Below are 13,145 nucleotides of genomic sequence, written 5' to 3'. Positions count from 1 at the left end.
GGAGCCAGTCAAAAACCCGTCCCTGGTTTTTGCTGGGGAGCTGCAGGGGCCTGCTTCGGTGCCCGCTGCTGACGAGAGCGAACGGGCTGGGTTCGAGCCTGAACCGGCTGACGGAATAAGAAGTGTACTTGCGGTTCCTAGAAACGAAAGGAGCACTTCTTCTTCCCTTAAAAAACTTCCTAGAAGTGAAGTGGTTGCAGAAGGCGCCCGGCGGGAGAGAGAATCCATAGCGTTGTCACGCTGGTAGAGATGATCAATCATCTCTTCTACCTTCTCTCCGAAAAGGTGATCCCCCCGGCATGGGATATCTGCTATCGTCCGCTGAGTTCGTTCCTCCAGGTTAGAGGCACGCAGCCATGAGAGCCTGCGCATCGCTATACCTTGAGCAGAGAAGCGAGATACCACATCGCAAGTGTCAAAATGCCCCTGGACAGGAACTTGCGACACGCCTTCTGCTGCCTGATCACTTGACGAAAGGGTTCGGCTTTCCTCCTCTGGGAGTGTATCTACCAAACTCTCAAGTTGCCTCACAGAGTTCCGCAAATGAATACTCGTGTAGAGTTGGTACGACTGGATCTTGGCGGCGAGCAGACCAGCCTGATACGCCTTTCTCCCAAAAGAGTCCAAAGTTCCATACTCCCGCCCCGGGGGCGCCGAGGAGAAGCTCCTGGAACTCTTGGCTCTTCTGAGAGCGGAATCCACCACTGCTGAATCATGAGACAATTGAGCCCGCATGAGACTGGGTTCCCCGTGGATCCGGTATTGGGACTCTACTTTTTGGGGACGGTTGGGCAAGAAAAAGGCTTCTCCCAGTTCCTCAGCATAAGTTCCTTGAGAGTCTCATGAAAAGGAACTGTGGCAGAAGATGAAGGTGGAGATGGATAGTCCAGAACCTCAAGCATTTTAGCTCTGGGCTCATCCACAATTTCCACGGGGAAGGGGATGGCCTCAGACATCTCCCGAACAAAAGATGAGAAAGATAAGCTCTCGGGAGGAGACAGCTGTCTTTGTGGCGAGGGAGTGGAGTCAGATGGAATGCCTTGAGAGTCCTCACCAGAGAACTCCCCATGCACTCCATCATCATCCTCTGATGAGGTATTGTCAGATGGGGCTAAAAGCTCAGACAGAGCCGCCCGGATCTGAGCCCGTCTCGACGAAGAGGCTTGACGGCCTCCATGACGATGCCGAGAAGTTGACGGTCCCTGAGACTCCGGAGAAGCTTCCTGCCCCGATGTCTCGGGAGAGCCAACTCGGGAAGTCAAAGACACCGGCGCCGGAGGCGGCACCGGTGAAACAGACCTCACCACAGGCTGAAGGCCTGATGCATAAACATCCGGCACCAGCAATGTCGATACCTCCGACGCCGTCGGCACCGGTGCCTCTGAAAATCATCGACACCGGCACCGCCGACGCCGTCGGCACCGACAACCTCGATGCCGATTGCCACTGCTGCATCATGTCCATAAAAAATGGAAACAGGGCCTGCATACGCTCATCAGAGCTGCTGCCAGGAAGATGCTGAGGGTCGGTTGAGGCATTGGAGGCAAAGTTTGCTGAGGTTGGGGAGTGGGGACTCCGGCTGCCAGTGACCCCACGCGTCAGAACCTCAGTAATAGGAGGGGAGCGGTCCTCTCGGCACGACGCTTCTCGGGTATCGAATGTATCGATGACCCGGAGCTCCCGGTGCCGTAACGCGAAGGAGACCGACGACGATGCCTCTTGGCCTTCGCCCGACGCCCGTCGTCGAGACTCCTCGGCACCGGAGAAGAGGACATGGAATCCACACGTCTCTTCGGGGCCGGGTCCGATGCAGGACGTCCCGGGGGTCTGCAAAGCAGGAGGCGCCGAGATGGGTGGAGACCCACTCAATGCATCACTGCTCCCAGCGTGCATCGGTCGAATGGCAGCCTGTCCCCGGTCTCCCGGTGCCAACGCTTCCTTCGACGTCGACCTCGACGACATCGGCTTCGAAGACATCGTCCTCGACGGCACCGACTTCATCGGCACCGACTTCAGTGGCGCCGATTTGGACGGCGCCGACTTAGACGACGGCGCCGACGCCAAAGCACCGGGCCCAAAAATCTTCTCCCTTTGGGCATCTCGGAGAGCAGTGTCCGCTTTTCATGGCGAGACACAGTTTGCAGCCCTCCGAGCGGTGGTCCAGCCCAAGGCACTGAATACACCACGAGGGTGTGTCAGTGCCGGAGATGGCCCGATGACAGCGGGCACAAGGCTTGAAGCCGCTGGGCGTCTTCGATGACATCTCGGGAAAAACTGTCCTGCCAAATCAAAGACGCGATTGTGTCGTTGAAAGAAAGGACACAATAAAAAAAGGGAAAAACAAAATAAATCCCGAATGAGCGATTTAAATAAAATCGCAGGCTAAAAGAAAGGAAACTTAATAAACGAAAAAACACTAATAAACACTAGTAAGGATACTTTTTTCTTTCACTGAATTCTTCACCTCCAGGCACAGCAACATGAAGACGAAAGTCGAGCTCCGTGTCACCTCAGACGCGGAGAAGAAAAAACTGAGGAATGTGCCCTCGCGACGGGCGGGAAAACGGACGCACGCATGCGCACTGCATCCGCCCGCGCGACGGGGGACATTTTTTGATTTTGATGTGGACTTTGCTAGAAAGTCCTCCGGGCCGACGTGACGTCACCCATATGTGAGAATATTGGCCTGCTTGCCTTTGGAGAATAGGAAGTTACCTCAGAAGAGGGCGGGACAAAACGAGGGAAGGCCCGACACCAGCGACGCAATTTTCTCCTTAACAGGGCAGACGGGAAGCGCTGCCTGCGTCGCTGCAATGGATTAAAAAAAAAAAGCAGGGTAGCGGCAGGAGACGAGAGCTGTCGGCTCTCAACAGAGGGGGCACAGGACGGGACCGGCTCGGGGGAGGGGGAAGCTCAGAGGGGAGAAGGGGATTGGGAGGGTGGGAGAGCCTAGAGAGGTGCTCAGGGGAGAAGGGGATTGGGAGGGTGGGAGAGCCTAGAGGGGTGCTCAGGGGAGAAGGGGATTGGGGAGGGTGGGAGAGCTTAGAGGGGTGCTCAGGGGAGAAGGGGATTGGGGAGGGAGGGTGAGATTAGAGGGGTGCTTAGGGAGCAGGGGATTGGGGAGGGGGGGGAGCTTAGATGGGTCACTGGGTGCTCAGAGGGGAGAAGGGGATTCGGTAGGGTGGGTGAGCTTAGAGGGGTGCTCAGGGGAGAGGGGGATTGGGAAGGGTGGCAGAGCTTAGAGGGAGAAGGGACTGGGGAGGGGAGTGCTCAGAGGGGACAAGGGTCTGAAGCGTAACTGGGGTCTGACAAGGGGCAGGAGGGAAAATGGATCCATGCCTGGGCAGGTCGGAGAATGGGTCCTGGGGCTGAAAAAGGGGGGATGCAAGGCATGTGGTGGATGAAGGGGGCTGAAAGAGCGGGCAGAGAGAGAGGGGACAGACCCTGGATGGAAGTGGGGAGTGTGAGGGAGGGCAGACCCTGGATGGTGGGAGAGGGAGGGCAGACGGATTGAAGGGGCAGAGAGAAAGGGCACATGGTGGGTGGAAGGGGGAGAGAGAAAGAGGGCAGCCTGGGGCAAATGGTGGATGGAGGGGCAGAGATAGAGGGCAGATGTGGATGGGAGGAAGATGGCAGACTGGGGCAGATGGTTGATGGAAAGGGGCAGAGAGAGAGGGCAGACAGTGGATGGAAGGGACATTAGAGAGGGCAAACACTGGATGGCAGAGAGCGAAGACAGATGCTGGATGGAAGGAAGACAGTGAAAAGAAGATGAGGAAAGCAGAAACCAGAGACAACACACTGTAAATACAATATATTTTTATTTTTTTGCTTTAGGATATAGTATTGTAGCTGTGTTAATAATGTGTATAAATAGAACATGTAAATAAGGTAATCTTTTTATTGGACTAATTTTAATACATTTCGACTTAACTTTCAGAGAAGAAAACCCCCTTCCTCAGGTCAGGATAAGATACTGTAACAGCACTATACTGTATTGACCTGAGGACGGAGGTTTTGGCCTCTGAAAGCTAAATGTATTAGTCCAATAAAATGGTATTATTTTACTTTCTATATTTGTTTTATTTCTATTTGTTAATTTGTAAAGTGGTGATTGGTACTTGTTAGGTTTTTTTTTTCAAATTTACATCTGCTGTCTTTATATTTTGCACAGTACTAGGGGACAGTTTCTGTTTCTGTGGTGTTGCATTGTATGCAGAGTCTGGCATCGGGGGTTCAGTTTAATTTTTGTCTAAATAGAAAGTTTAGATTACTTATTCTATAGTGGATTAGGGTGTATCTGTGTTTGTGAAAAAGACATGGCTTTCAGTGGGCATTGACTGTGCAGGATCTACGATCTGTACTATTCTGTCTGGTTTCGTTTTTACATAGGTGAATTGATGTTCTAGTGCTCACTGTAGTGTTTAAGATGCTTTTCCTTTTCCTTGTGTGCTCGTACAAATTACTGTTTATGGTATGGTAGAATTGCTCTATAGGTCCTGAGTGTTTTGTATTCTCGGTATGCCTAGTACTGTATTGGGGGGGGGGGGGGTGTTAAAAAATGACCGGCCCCGGGTGTCAACTACCCTATCTACGCCACTGCATACTGGGTCAGACGAAGGGTCCATCTAGCCCAGTAGCCTGTTTTCCAACAGTGCCCAATGTAACACCGATTTTAACCAGCTATGTTAATATTTGAGATATCTGGTTAAGTTTAAACCGGCCTAAGATATTCCAGGTATTTACGTGGCCCAATGTAGTCACTTACAGAGCCAGCTATATGCTGAATATTTGGGGATAGCTGGCTATATTGCACGATACATCTGGTTATGTCCTAGCCGCTAACCGGGAATATTCAGCGTAGGATAGTCAGTTATCCTCCACTGAATATCGCTGGATAGTCGGTTAAGTGCCATTTAACCAGCCAGGTGCCATGCCTTGTAGAAGCTGCTTAGTGTGCTGTGTTAACAAAACTATCATCTAATAGACATTCAGTGACTGGCAAAGAATATGTATTACAACACGTCTCCAACTGGAAAACAGAAATGGTTATTTACACATGTGTCTACCCTTGTAAACTTGTGAATATTGGTAAGACCAAGAGAACCCTCTATAGAAGAGTGATAAAATATCGTAGTGCTCTGAAAAGACAAATTCTGGGTAAGGGAATGGGACTTGATATACTGCCTTTCTGTGGTTACAGTCAAAGCAATTTAAATATTATATACAGGTACTTATTTTGTACCTGGGGCAATGGAGGATTAAGAGACTTCCCCAGAGTCACAAGGAGCTGAAATGGGAATCAAACCCAGTTCCCCCCACCAATCAAACCACCAGGCTACTCCTCCATGCCATAAATCCTGACAAAACAGTGGAGATACTATATACCATGGTTCTTATGCTTTATCATGGAGAATGTATAGGAGGAAAAAGCCTCAACAAGCCCCAGCAATAAAAAAAATCATATCATAATAAAGGAGCTTAACTTGTCATCATTGACTGAAACAACCTCCTTTCATACAGCCCAGTTCAAGTCACAGCAATTTGGTTCAATAAAAGTGGAACAAACAGCTGAATGTGCTGGATATGCTGTAATGGGTTAAGCATTTCAAGCAGCAAGATTATGGACTATGATTTCACCTATATGTAAAACTTCTCAGTCCTTTATTCTTTTTAGGAAAAATTTAAAAACCTTCTTATTTCAGAGATATGTATCTCACATTAATAACTGATCTCACTATTTTTTTTAATTGAATTTTTTATTATACCCCTTCTTCCCAGTTAAATGAAACTGGCTTCTTAAAAATTGTAACTCGCTTAGAACTACGAGGAAATAGCGGGATAGAAAACTGATTTACCATTACCATTCTTCTGCATTAGGCAACTGGAGGTGGGGACGTCGGCCTGAGAGGGACCGTTTTTGTCTCACTTGAGAGACAGGTGGTGTGAGGGTGATTGTGATACACAACAGGCCTCACTTTATTCACCAGCAGCTAAAGCAGACTCTTAATTACACTTCTCCTAGGTGTAATTAATATACAAACTTATGCAGAAATTTAAAACAAATGCAAATAATATTTGCAACCTGTGTGGCCCCACTGCTCACATGGCCCTTGGTATGGCATTGCATCTATGTGAAGGGGCATAATCGAACGGAAACGTCTATCTCCATGGACGTTTATCTTTTTTTGAGCTGGGTGTTTTTGTTTTTCAGCGATAATGGAAAATGAAAGCGCCCAGCTCAAAAACGAATAACTCCAAGACATTTATTCGTGGGAGGGGCCAGGATTCGTAGTGCACTGGTCCCCCTCACATGCCAGGACACCAACCGGGCACCCTAGGAGGCACTTTTACAAAAAAAAAAAAAAAAAAGGTAAAACAGCTCCCAGGTGCATAGCACCCTTCCCTTGTGAGTTGAGCCCCCCAATTCCCCCTCAAAACCCACTGCCCACAAGTCTACACTATTACTATAGCCCTAAGGGGTGAAGGGGGGCACCTACATGTGGGTACAGTGGGTTTGGGGGGCGGTTTGGAGGGCTCCCATTTACCAGCACAAGTGTAACAGGTGGGGGGGGGGGATGGGCCTGGGTCCACCTGCCTGAAGTCCACTGCACACCCTAATAACTGCTCCAGTGACCTGCATACTGCTGCCAGGGAGGTGGGTATGACATTTGAGGGTGAAAATAAACAGTTGTGAAACGGCATATTTTGTGGTGGGAGGGGGGTTGTGACCACTGGGGGAGTCAGGGGAGGTCATCCCCGATTCCCTCCAGTGGTCATCTGGTCATTTAGGACACTTTTTGGGGCCTTATTCGTGGAAAAACAGGGTCCAGGAAAAGTGCCCTAAATTCTCGCTAAAAACGCATATTTTTTTCCATTATCGGCGAAAGGCGCCCATCTATGATTGGCAGATAACCACGCCCCAGCTCCGCCTTCACCACGCCTTCGACACGCCCCCATCAACTTTGTCCGCATCCACGACGGAGTGCAGTTGAAAACGTCCAAATTCGGCTTTCGATTATACCGATTTATTCGTTTTTGTGAGATAAATGTCTATCTCCCGATTTGGGTCACAATATAGGCGTTTTTCTATTTCGATTATAAACAGGATAGTCTACTACTATTACTAATTATCATTTCTATAGTGCTACTACATTATGGACCAAGTTCTGTAAACAGTACTGAAAAATTGGTGCCGAGAAAAACCGTGCTAAGTGCTATTCTGTAAGAGACACGGAAAATTAGGTGCCATTTATAGACTCCTGCTTAAGGATGGGATTGGCGCCTAATTCTAGATGTGAAGATTTCGTACCAAGTAAACCCTGGTGTAAATACTCGTGCAGACACCCCTTATTATATAATGGTGCGCATAAATTGTAGGAACATCCCCAATCCCATGGCCAAGCCCCCTTTTTGGAGCAGCATGAAGAATTTACGCGTTAGGAGTTACGGATCAAGAAAGGGATCTGGGTGTCGTCGTCGATGATACGCTGAAACCTTCTGCTCAGTGTGCTGCTGCGGCTAGGAAAGCGAATAGAATGTTGGGTGTTATTAGGAAGGGTATGGAGTCCAGGTGTGCGGATGTTATAATGCCGTTGTATCGCTCCATGGTGCGACCGCACCTGGAGTATTGTGTTCAGTACTGGTCTCCGTATCTCAAAAAAGATATAGTAGAATTGGAAAAGGTACAGCGAAGGGCGACGAAAATGATAGTGGGGATGGGACGACTTTCCTATGAAGAGAGGCTGAGAAGGCTAGGGCTTTTCAGCTTGGAGAAGAGACGGCTGAGGGGAGATATGACAGAAGTGTATAAAATAATGAGTGGAATGGATCGGGTGGATGTGAAGCGACTGTTCACGCTATCCAAAAATACTAGGACTAGAGGGCATGAGTTGAAGCTACAGTGTGGTAAATTTAAAACGAATCGGAGAAAATTTTTCTTCACCCGTGTAATTAGACTCTGGAATTCGTTGCCGGAGAACGTGGTACGGGCGGTTAGCTTGACGGAGTTTAAAAAGGGGTTAGATAGATTCCTAAAGGACAAGTCCATAGACCGCTATTAAATGGACTTGGAAAATTCCGCATTTTTAGGTATAACTTGTCTGGAATGTTTTTACGTTTGGGGAGCGTGCCAGGTGCCCTTGACCTGGATTGGCCACTGTCGGTGACAGGATGCTGGGCTAGATGGACCTTTGGTCTTTCCCAGTATGGCACTACTTATGTACTTATGTACTTATGTACTTATGGATCCCTGTGACTAAGGGGCCCTTTTCCTAAGCCGCAATTGGTGCCTATGCATACCCAATGCACATCAATTTGGAATTACTGCCCGGCTACTGTGTGGCCTGGAAGGTAATTTCATTTTTTACATGCATCCACTACATGTGCCTGAAAATAATTTTTGTTTTATTTATTTATTTTATTGCATTTGTATCCCACATTATCCCACCTCTTTGCAGGCTCAATGTGGCTTACAATATATTGTGGATAGTGGAAATGAGAAGAGTTGACATTTAGTGTTACAGAAGTATTTTGGGTTGCATGGTAATGGAAAATATGATAAAGAAATAATATGTTTTATTCATTGTGGTATGTCTTGTCAAAAAGATGGGTCTTCAGCAGTTTTCGGAAGTTGGTCAGTTCATAGGTCGCTTTTAGGTTACGTGGCAATGCATTCCAGAATTGCGTGCTCATATAGGAAAAGGTTGATGCGTGCATTAGTTTATATTTTAGGCCTTTGCAGTTTGGGAAGTGAAGATTAAGGAATGTGCGAAATGATCTTTTGGCATTCCTGGGTGGTAGGTCAATCAGGTCAGACATGTAAGCTGGGGCTTCGCCGTGGATGATTTTATGTACTAGGGTACATACTTTAAACGTGATGCGTTCTTTGGGTGGTAACCAGTGTAGTTTCTCTCGTAGGGGTTTTGCACTTTTGTATTTTGGTTTTCCGTTGCGTGGCGCTAAACTAGCGGTAAAAGGCATTGTACGCGCATAGACTATTACCGCCCGGTTAATGCATGAGACGTTTCTGCTAAGTCAATGGGTGGTGGTAAGGTCTCAGATGCAAAATGAATGCACGCCAATTTTCAATTTGCCACATGTTCATTTTCGGTCAAAAATTAAAAAAGGCATTTTTTATAGGTGCGCTGAAAAATGGACCTGTGCGCATCTAAAACACGTGCCTACACTAGCACTGGCCATTTTTCAGTGCACCTTAGTAAAAGGACCCCTAAAAATGTATGTGTAGATGTTAATTAATGCCAATTATTGATCAATAGCACTCAATTATTGGCACTAATTGGCTGGTTATTCAATTAAATTGAACTTGCACCCAGTTTTTAGCAGTTTGCATATCTGGTTTTAAAAAAGGTTTGGACAAGTTCCCGGAGGAAAAGTCTATAGTCTGTTATTGAGATGGTCATGGGGGAAGCCACTTCTTGCCCTGGGATTGGTAGCATGGAATGTTGCTTCTATTTGTGATTCTGGAATCTTGTTACTCTTTGGAATTCTAGAATGTTGCTACTATTTGGGAATCTGCCAGGTACTTGTTACCTGGATTGGCCACTGCTGGAAGCAGGATACTGGGCTAGATGGACCATTAGTTTGAATCAGTATGGCTATTCTTATGTTCTTAATTTGCATGTATAATTTTAAGCACCATTTATATAATTTGGGGGTACTTTCTCTGTCCCTAGAATGTTCACAATCTGGATTTTTTTCCTTTTGGTACCTGGGTGAATGGAGGGTTAAGTGATTTGCCTAGGCAGGGTCACAAGGAGTTGCAGTGGGAATTGAACCTACAAAACTATTCATAATGCTAATTTTTCTTACCAAAGTACCAAACTGAAACTCATTACCCAAGTTTATCAGACACTCAGTTGATTATATGTGGATTAGAAGTTTACTTAAAGCTCACCTCTTCAAATCTGTGTTCAGCTAATATGAAAATAAGTTTTTAATAGATGTATTATTGTATTAATATTAATTGTCTTGTAATGCTTCTTCTTAATTTGTTATGTAACCGCATTGAACCTGAGCTTCGTTGGGAAAATGCGGGGTAGAAATGTCATAATAAATAAATAAACCCAGTTCCCCAGGATCTCAGCCCACTGCATTATTAAGCTACTCCTCCACTCCACTCCTAAATAACTCACGGACAACAATTCCAGTGCATCAAACTTCACATAGATCAGCTGACAGTAATAGATTCTTAAACAGAGAAATCGGGCAGACTGGACCCAAAGGTTCTTATCTGCCAACTTCTAATATCTTACTCTGTATCTTTTGTCTCAACAAGTTTATAAATTGTGACCCATTGTTCTACTGTATAAGGCTAGAAGACACTGAAGATACTCAGAAAATATAACAAAAATGTTAGATTTACAGAAGTGGAAAATGAATCAATCACATACCTTTGTTGGAACTTCCCAGTACATGGAGACTAAGGAAGGTCAATGTCAGGAGAAGTGAGATGGTCCTCATTTTCGTGTGAACTGAAATCACTTCTTTTCAACTGCTAGTCTTGACATTAGAGAGCTAAACAGGGCAAAAGCTCACAAATATATGGAGAATCTATTTCAGGAAATAAGATAAGTAGGGCAAAAGCTCACAAGATATGTGGTATCTATTTCACATACAGAGAAGGAAGGGCATGCAATAACACGCTGGCTTGTCTTCTGACGAAAGCATTATTTTTTGTACATATATTTATCGCTGGTTATATCTTCTGAAGATTAATTCTTCTTGACGTCTATCACATCCCCTTGTGCTATGGTTTGAGAAATGTATCTTCAATTCCAGTGACCTTCTTTTAACTTTTCACCCACTATGCTTACATGGTGAAATAGTGCTTTTCTTCTAGAAAGAAAGGTGCCAGGACTCACATGTGTAACTAAGGGTTAAAAGTAATAATTAAGAAAATATATACTTACCTGGGGCACCGGGAGTTGTTGGCCTGTTCGGGGCCTGAAGCGTTGAAGGGCGCTGACTTTTTGTTTTTAATTGGGGCTGTTTGCGGCAACGACGGAGGTCCGGTGAGGAGATGCCGTGTTCGGGGCCAATTGGGGCATCTTTTGGCCTGGCGTGACGGCATCGGACGGTTTTGGGCCGGTTTTGAAGTTTGGCGTTACGGAGAGTAGCGCCGGATGAGAGGACGCATCAAAGGGGCGATGTGCTGCGGGAGCAGCATCGGGTTTTGTTGGGCCGGTTCGGCAGAGAAGGTTTGCCGGCAGAGGAGAGAAGCAGAAGACGTGCGGGCGTGTGCATGAGGCAGCGAGCCTCATGCACGAATCGGCGACGCGCAAAACTCCGTGTAGGCCGAAGCCGGGGCCTAAATTTTGGGCCGGCTTCGGAGCTTTTTTGTTTTTAGCTCCGTTTTGGTTTGGGGACGTCCGGGACCGGAACGGAGGGAAGTCTAGACGTCAGAAGAAAATCATCTTCAAGGTAAGGGGGTTTTTATTTAAAAATTTTAATTAGTTTAATTTTAAATTGTGTAAATGCGTTCTTTTATTTTTAAAAAATAAAGGGTTAAAGTTTTTTAAATTCTGATTTCGGTTTTGTGTTCGGGGAATTTTTTAGGATTTTTGTGGTGAGTTAGTTTTTGAATTTTTAATTTTTAAATAGGGGTTTTTGATGGGTGTGGGTTTAATAGGGTTAGGAAAGAGTTAATTTTTTAATTTGACAGGGTAGGTCCGGGAGGGGATTTAGAAATTTTTGGGATGATTTTTGATTGGATTTGGGATTTTGAGAAAGGTTTAGGATAGGTTATTTAGGGGCGGACTTTGGAATTGGGATTTTTAAAATTGGAAATTAGGGGTGTGTAGGGAATGTGGGGTTGGATTTTTGGTTGGAGTTGGAAGTATTTTTGATAATTTTTCAGGTAATTTTTGGCAAAAATGTATGGTTTCCATTATTTTCAATGGGAAAAGTAGTTTCAAAATGGAGCTGGAGCAGCGCTGCCCAACATTCCAGGTCAGCTCAGCCAATTCGGAATGTTGAAAAGGGTTGGTGATTGGTGAGTGGACCTCGGAATGGCAAGCCGGCTGGTCTCCTAGGAAACGGTGGTTGCAGGCAGTTGGGAGAGTGTGTTGGACAGTCTGAGAGAGAGGAGGTGTAGTTGGTGATGTGGAGTATTGTATGGTGTTTGAGAGGTTTAATTTGAGAGATTTTACTGTGAAATTGGTTAAGGCTTAGTGGGAAGGTTACAGGTTAAAAGAGAAGATTTTTAGGGTGTTTTAGTGGGATTTTGGGATTTTTGGGGTTAAGGGGCTAATTATAGGGAAACAGGGGAAGGGTCTAGAAAGGATTGTTAGGAAATAGGTAGATAAGCAAGAGTTAAGCACATAGGGATAGGGTTAAGTAGGGGTTAAGTTGTGGGTTAATAGGGTCACAGCTTAGTTTTAAATTGAATGTTTGTGAAATGATGATATGTTGTGAATAAATGGTGAAAAGAAGAAACTGCCAAACACACCTGTGTTAGTGCTAGTTAGGGAATAAAAAAATTTAGGTAGAGAAGGAAAGGATCTGACAGAGAGGGAATTTGAAATTATTTTTTTCTTCAGCTAGAAGGCCACAGTGAAAAAAAAACATTTGCTTCCCTGAAGTAGACTCAGGGTCTTGCTTCCATTTACTTTAAATTTAAGGAAAGGTTTAGGAAGAAGAGTCGTGTACACATTCTTCTGAAGACGACTGCAAGGGCCCCGACGCAAGAAAGATTTCGCTGCACGTTTGGGAGAAAAGAAGTCTGAAGCATCAGCAGCTAAGTGACTGTGGGGGAAAAACGGGACTGGGGTAAAGGATAAGGGAAAAGTGAGAGACTTACCTGGGAAGGGAAAGGAAAAGAGAAAGAAAAAATAAAGCACTTACCTGTTCCTGTAAAAAGTGAGTGGAGACGTCTCCTGAAAAACATAAAAGTTGACACAAAGTATCAAATTCAGAAAGAAAGTTAACCAAAGGGGCATTAAGAAGAGTTTAAAAGGGGAACAGAACTAAGGAAAAAGAAATGTAATACTTATCTGACTTCTTTAATCTGATGCGAGGTGTGAACTCCTGGAAAGAAAAGAAAGTATTTTTTTTAGTTGACTGTTGGGTTTGTTGTACAATTTTAATTGCATTAAAATTACTTTGTCTATTTCACTGAAAAAGGG

At 45.6% G+C, this 13,145-nt stretch overlaps 1 protein-coding gene across 1 annotated transcript in view; it reads right to left on the bottom strand.

Moving 5' to 3' along the window:
* LOC115462750 (deleted in malignant brain tumors 1 protein-like) overlaps positions 1-10,505 on the bottom strand; it is a 128,890-nt gene extending 118,385 nt beyond the window's left edge. The window contains exon 1 of the mRNA XM_030192732.1: positions 10,413-10,505. The gene's annotated coding sequence lies outside the window, so the exon portion shown is untranslated. The remainder of the gene's footprint in view (positions 1-10,412) is intronic.
* Between the last annotated feature and the right edge of the window lie 2,640 nt (positions 10,506-13,145).

This window comes from Microcaecilia unicolor, chromosome 2 (genome assembly GCF_901765095.1).
Source record: "Microcaecilia unicolor chromosome 2, aMicUni1.1, whole genome shotgun sequence".
NCBI classification, from domain to species: domain Eukaryota; kingdom Metazoa; phylum Chordata; class Amphibia; order Gymnophiona; family Siphonopidae; genus Microcaecilia; species Microcaecilia unicolor.
The sequence above is the reverse complement of the archived record's forward strand: the minus strand, read 5'-3'. Positions and strand labels throughout refer to the sequence as shown.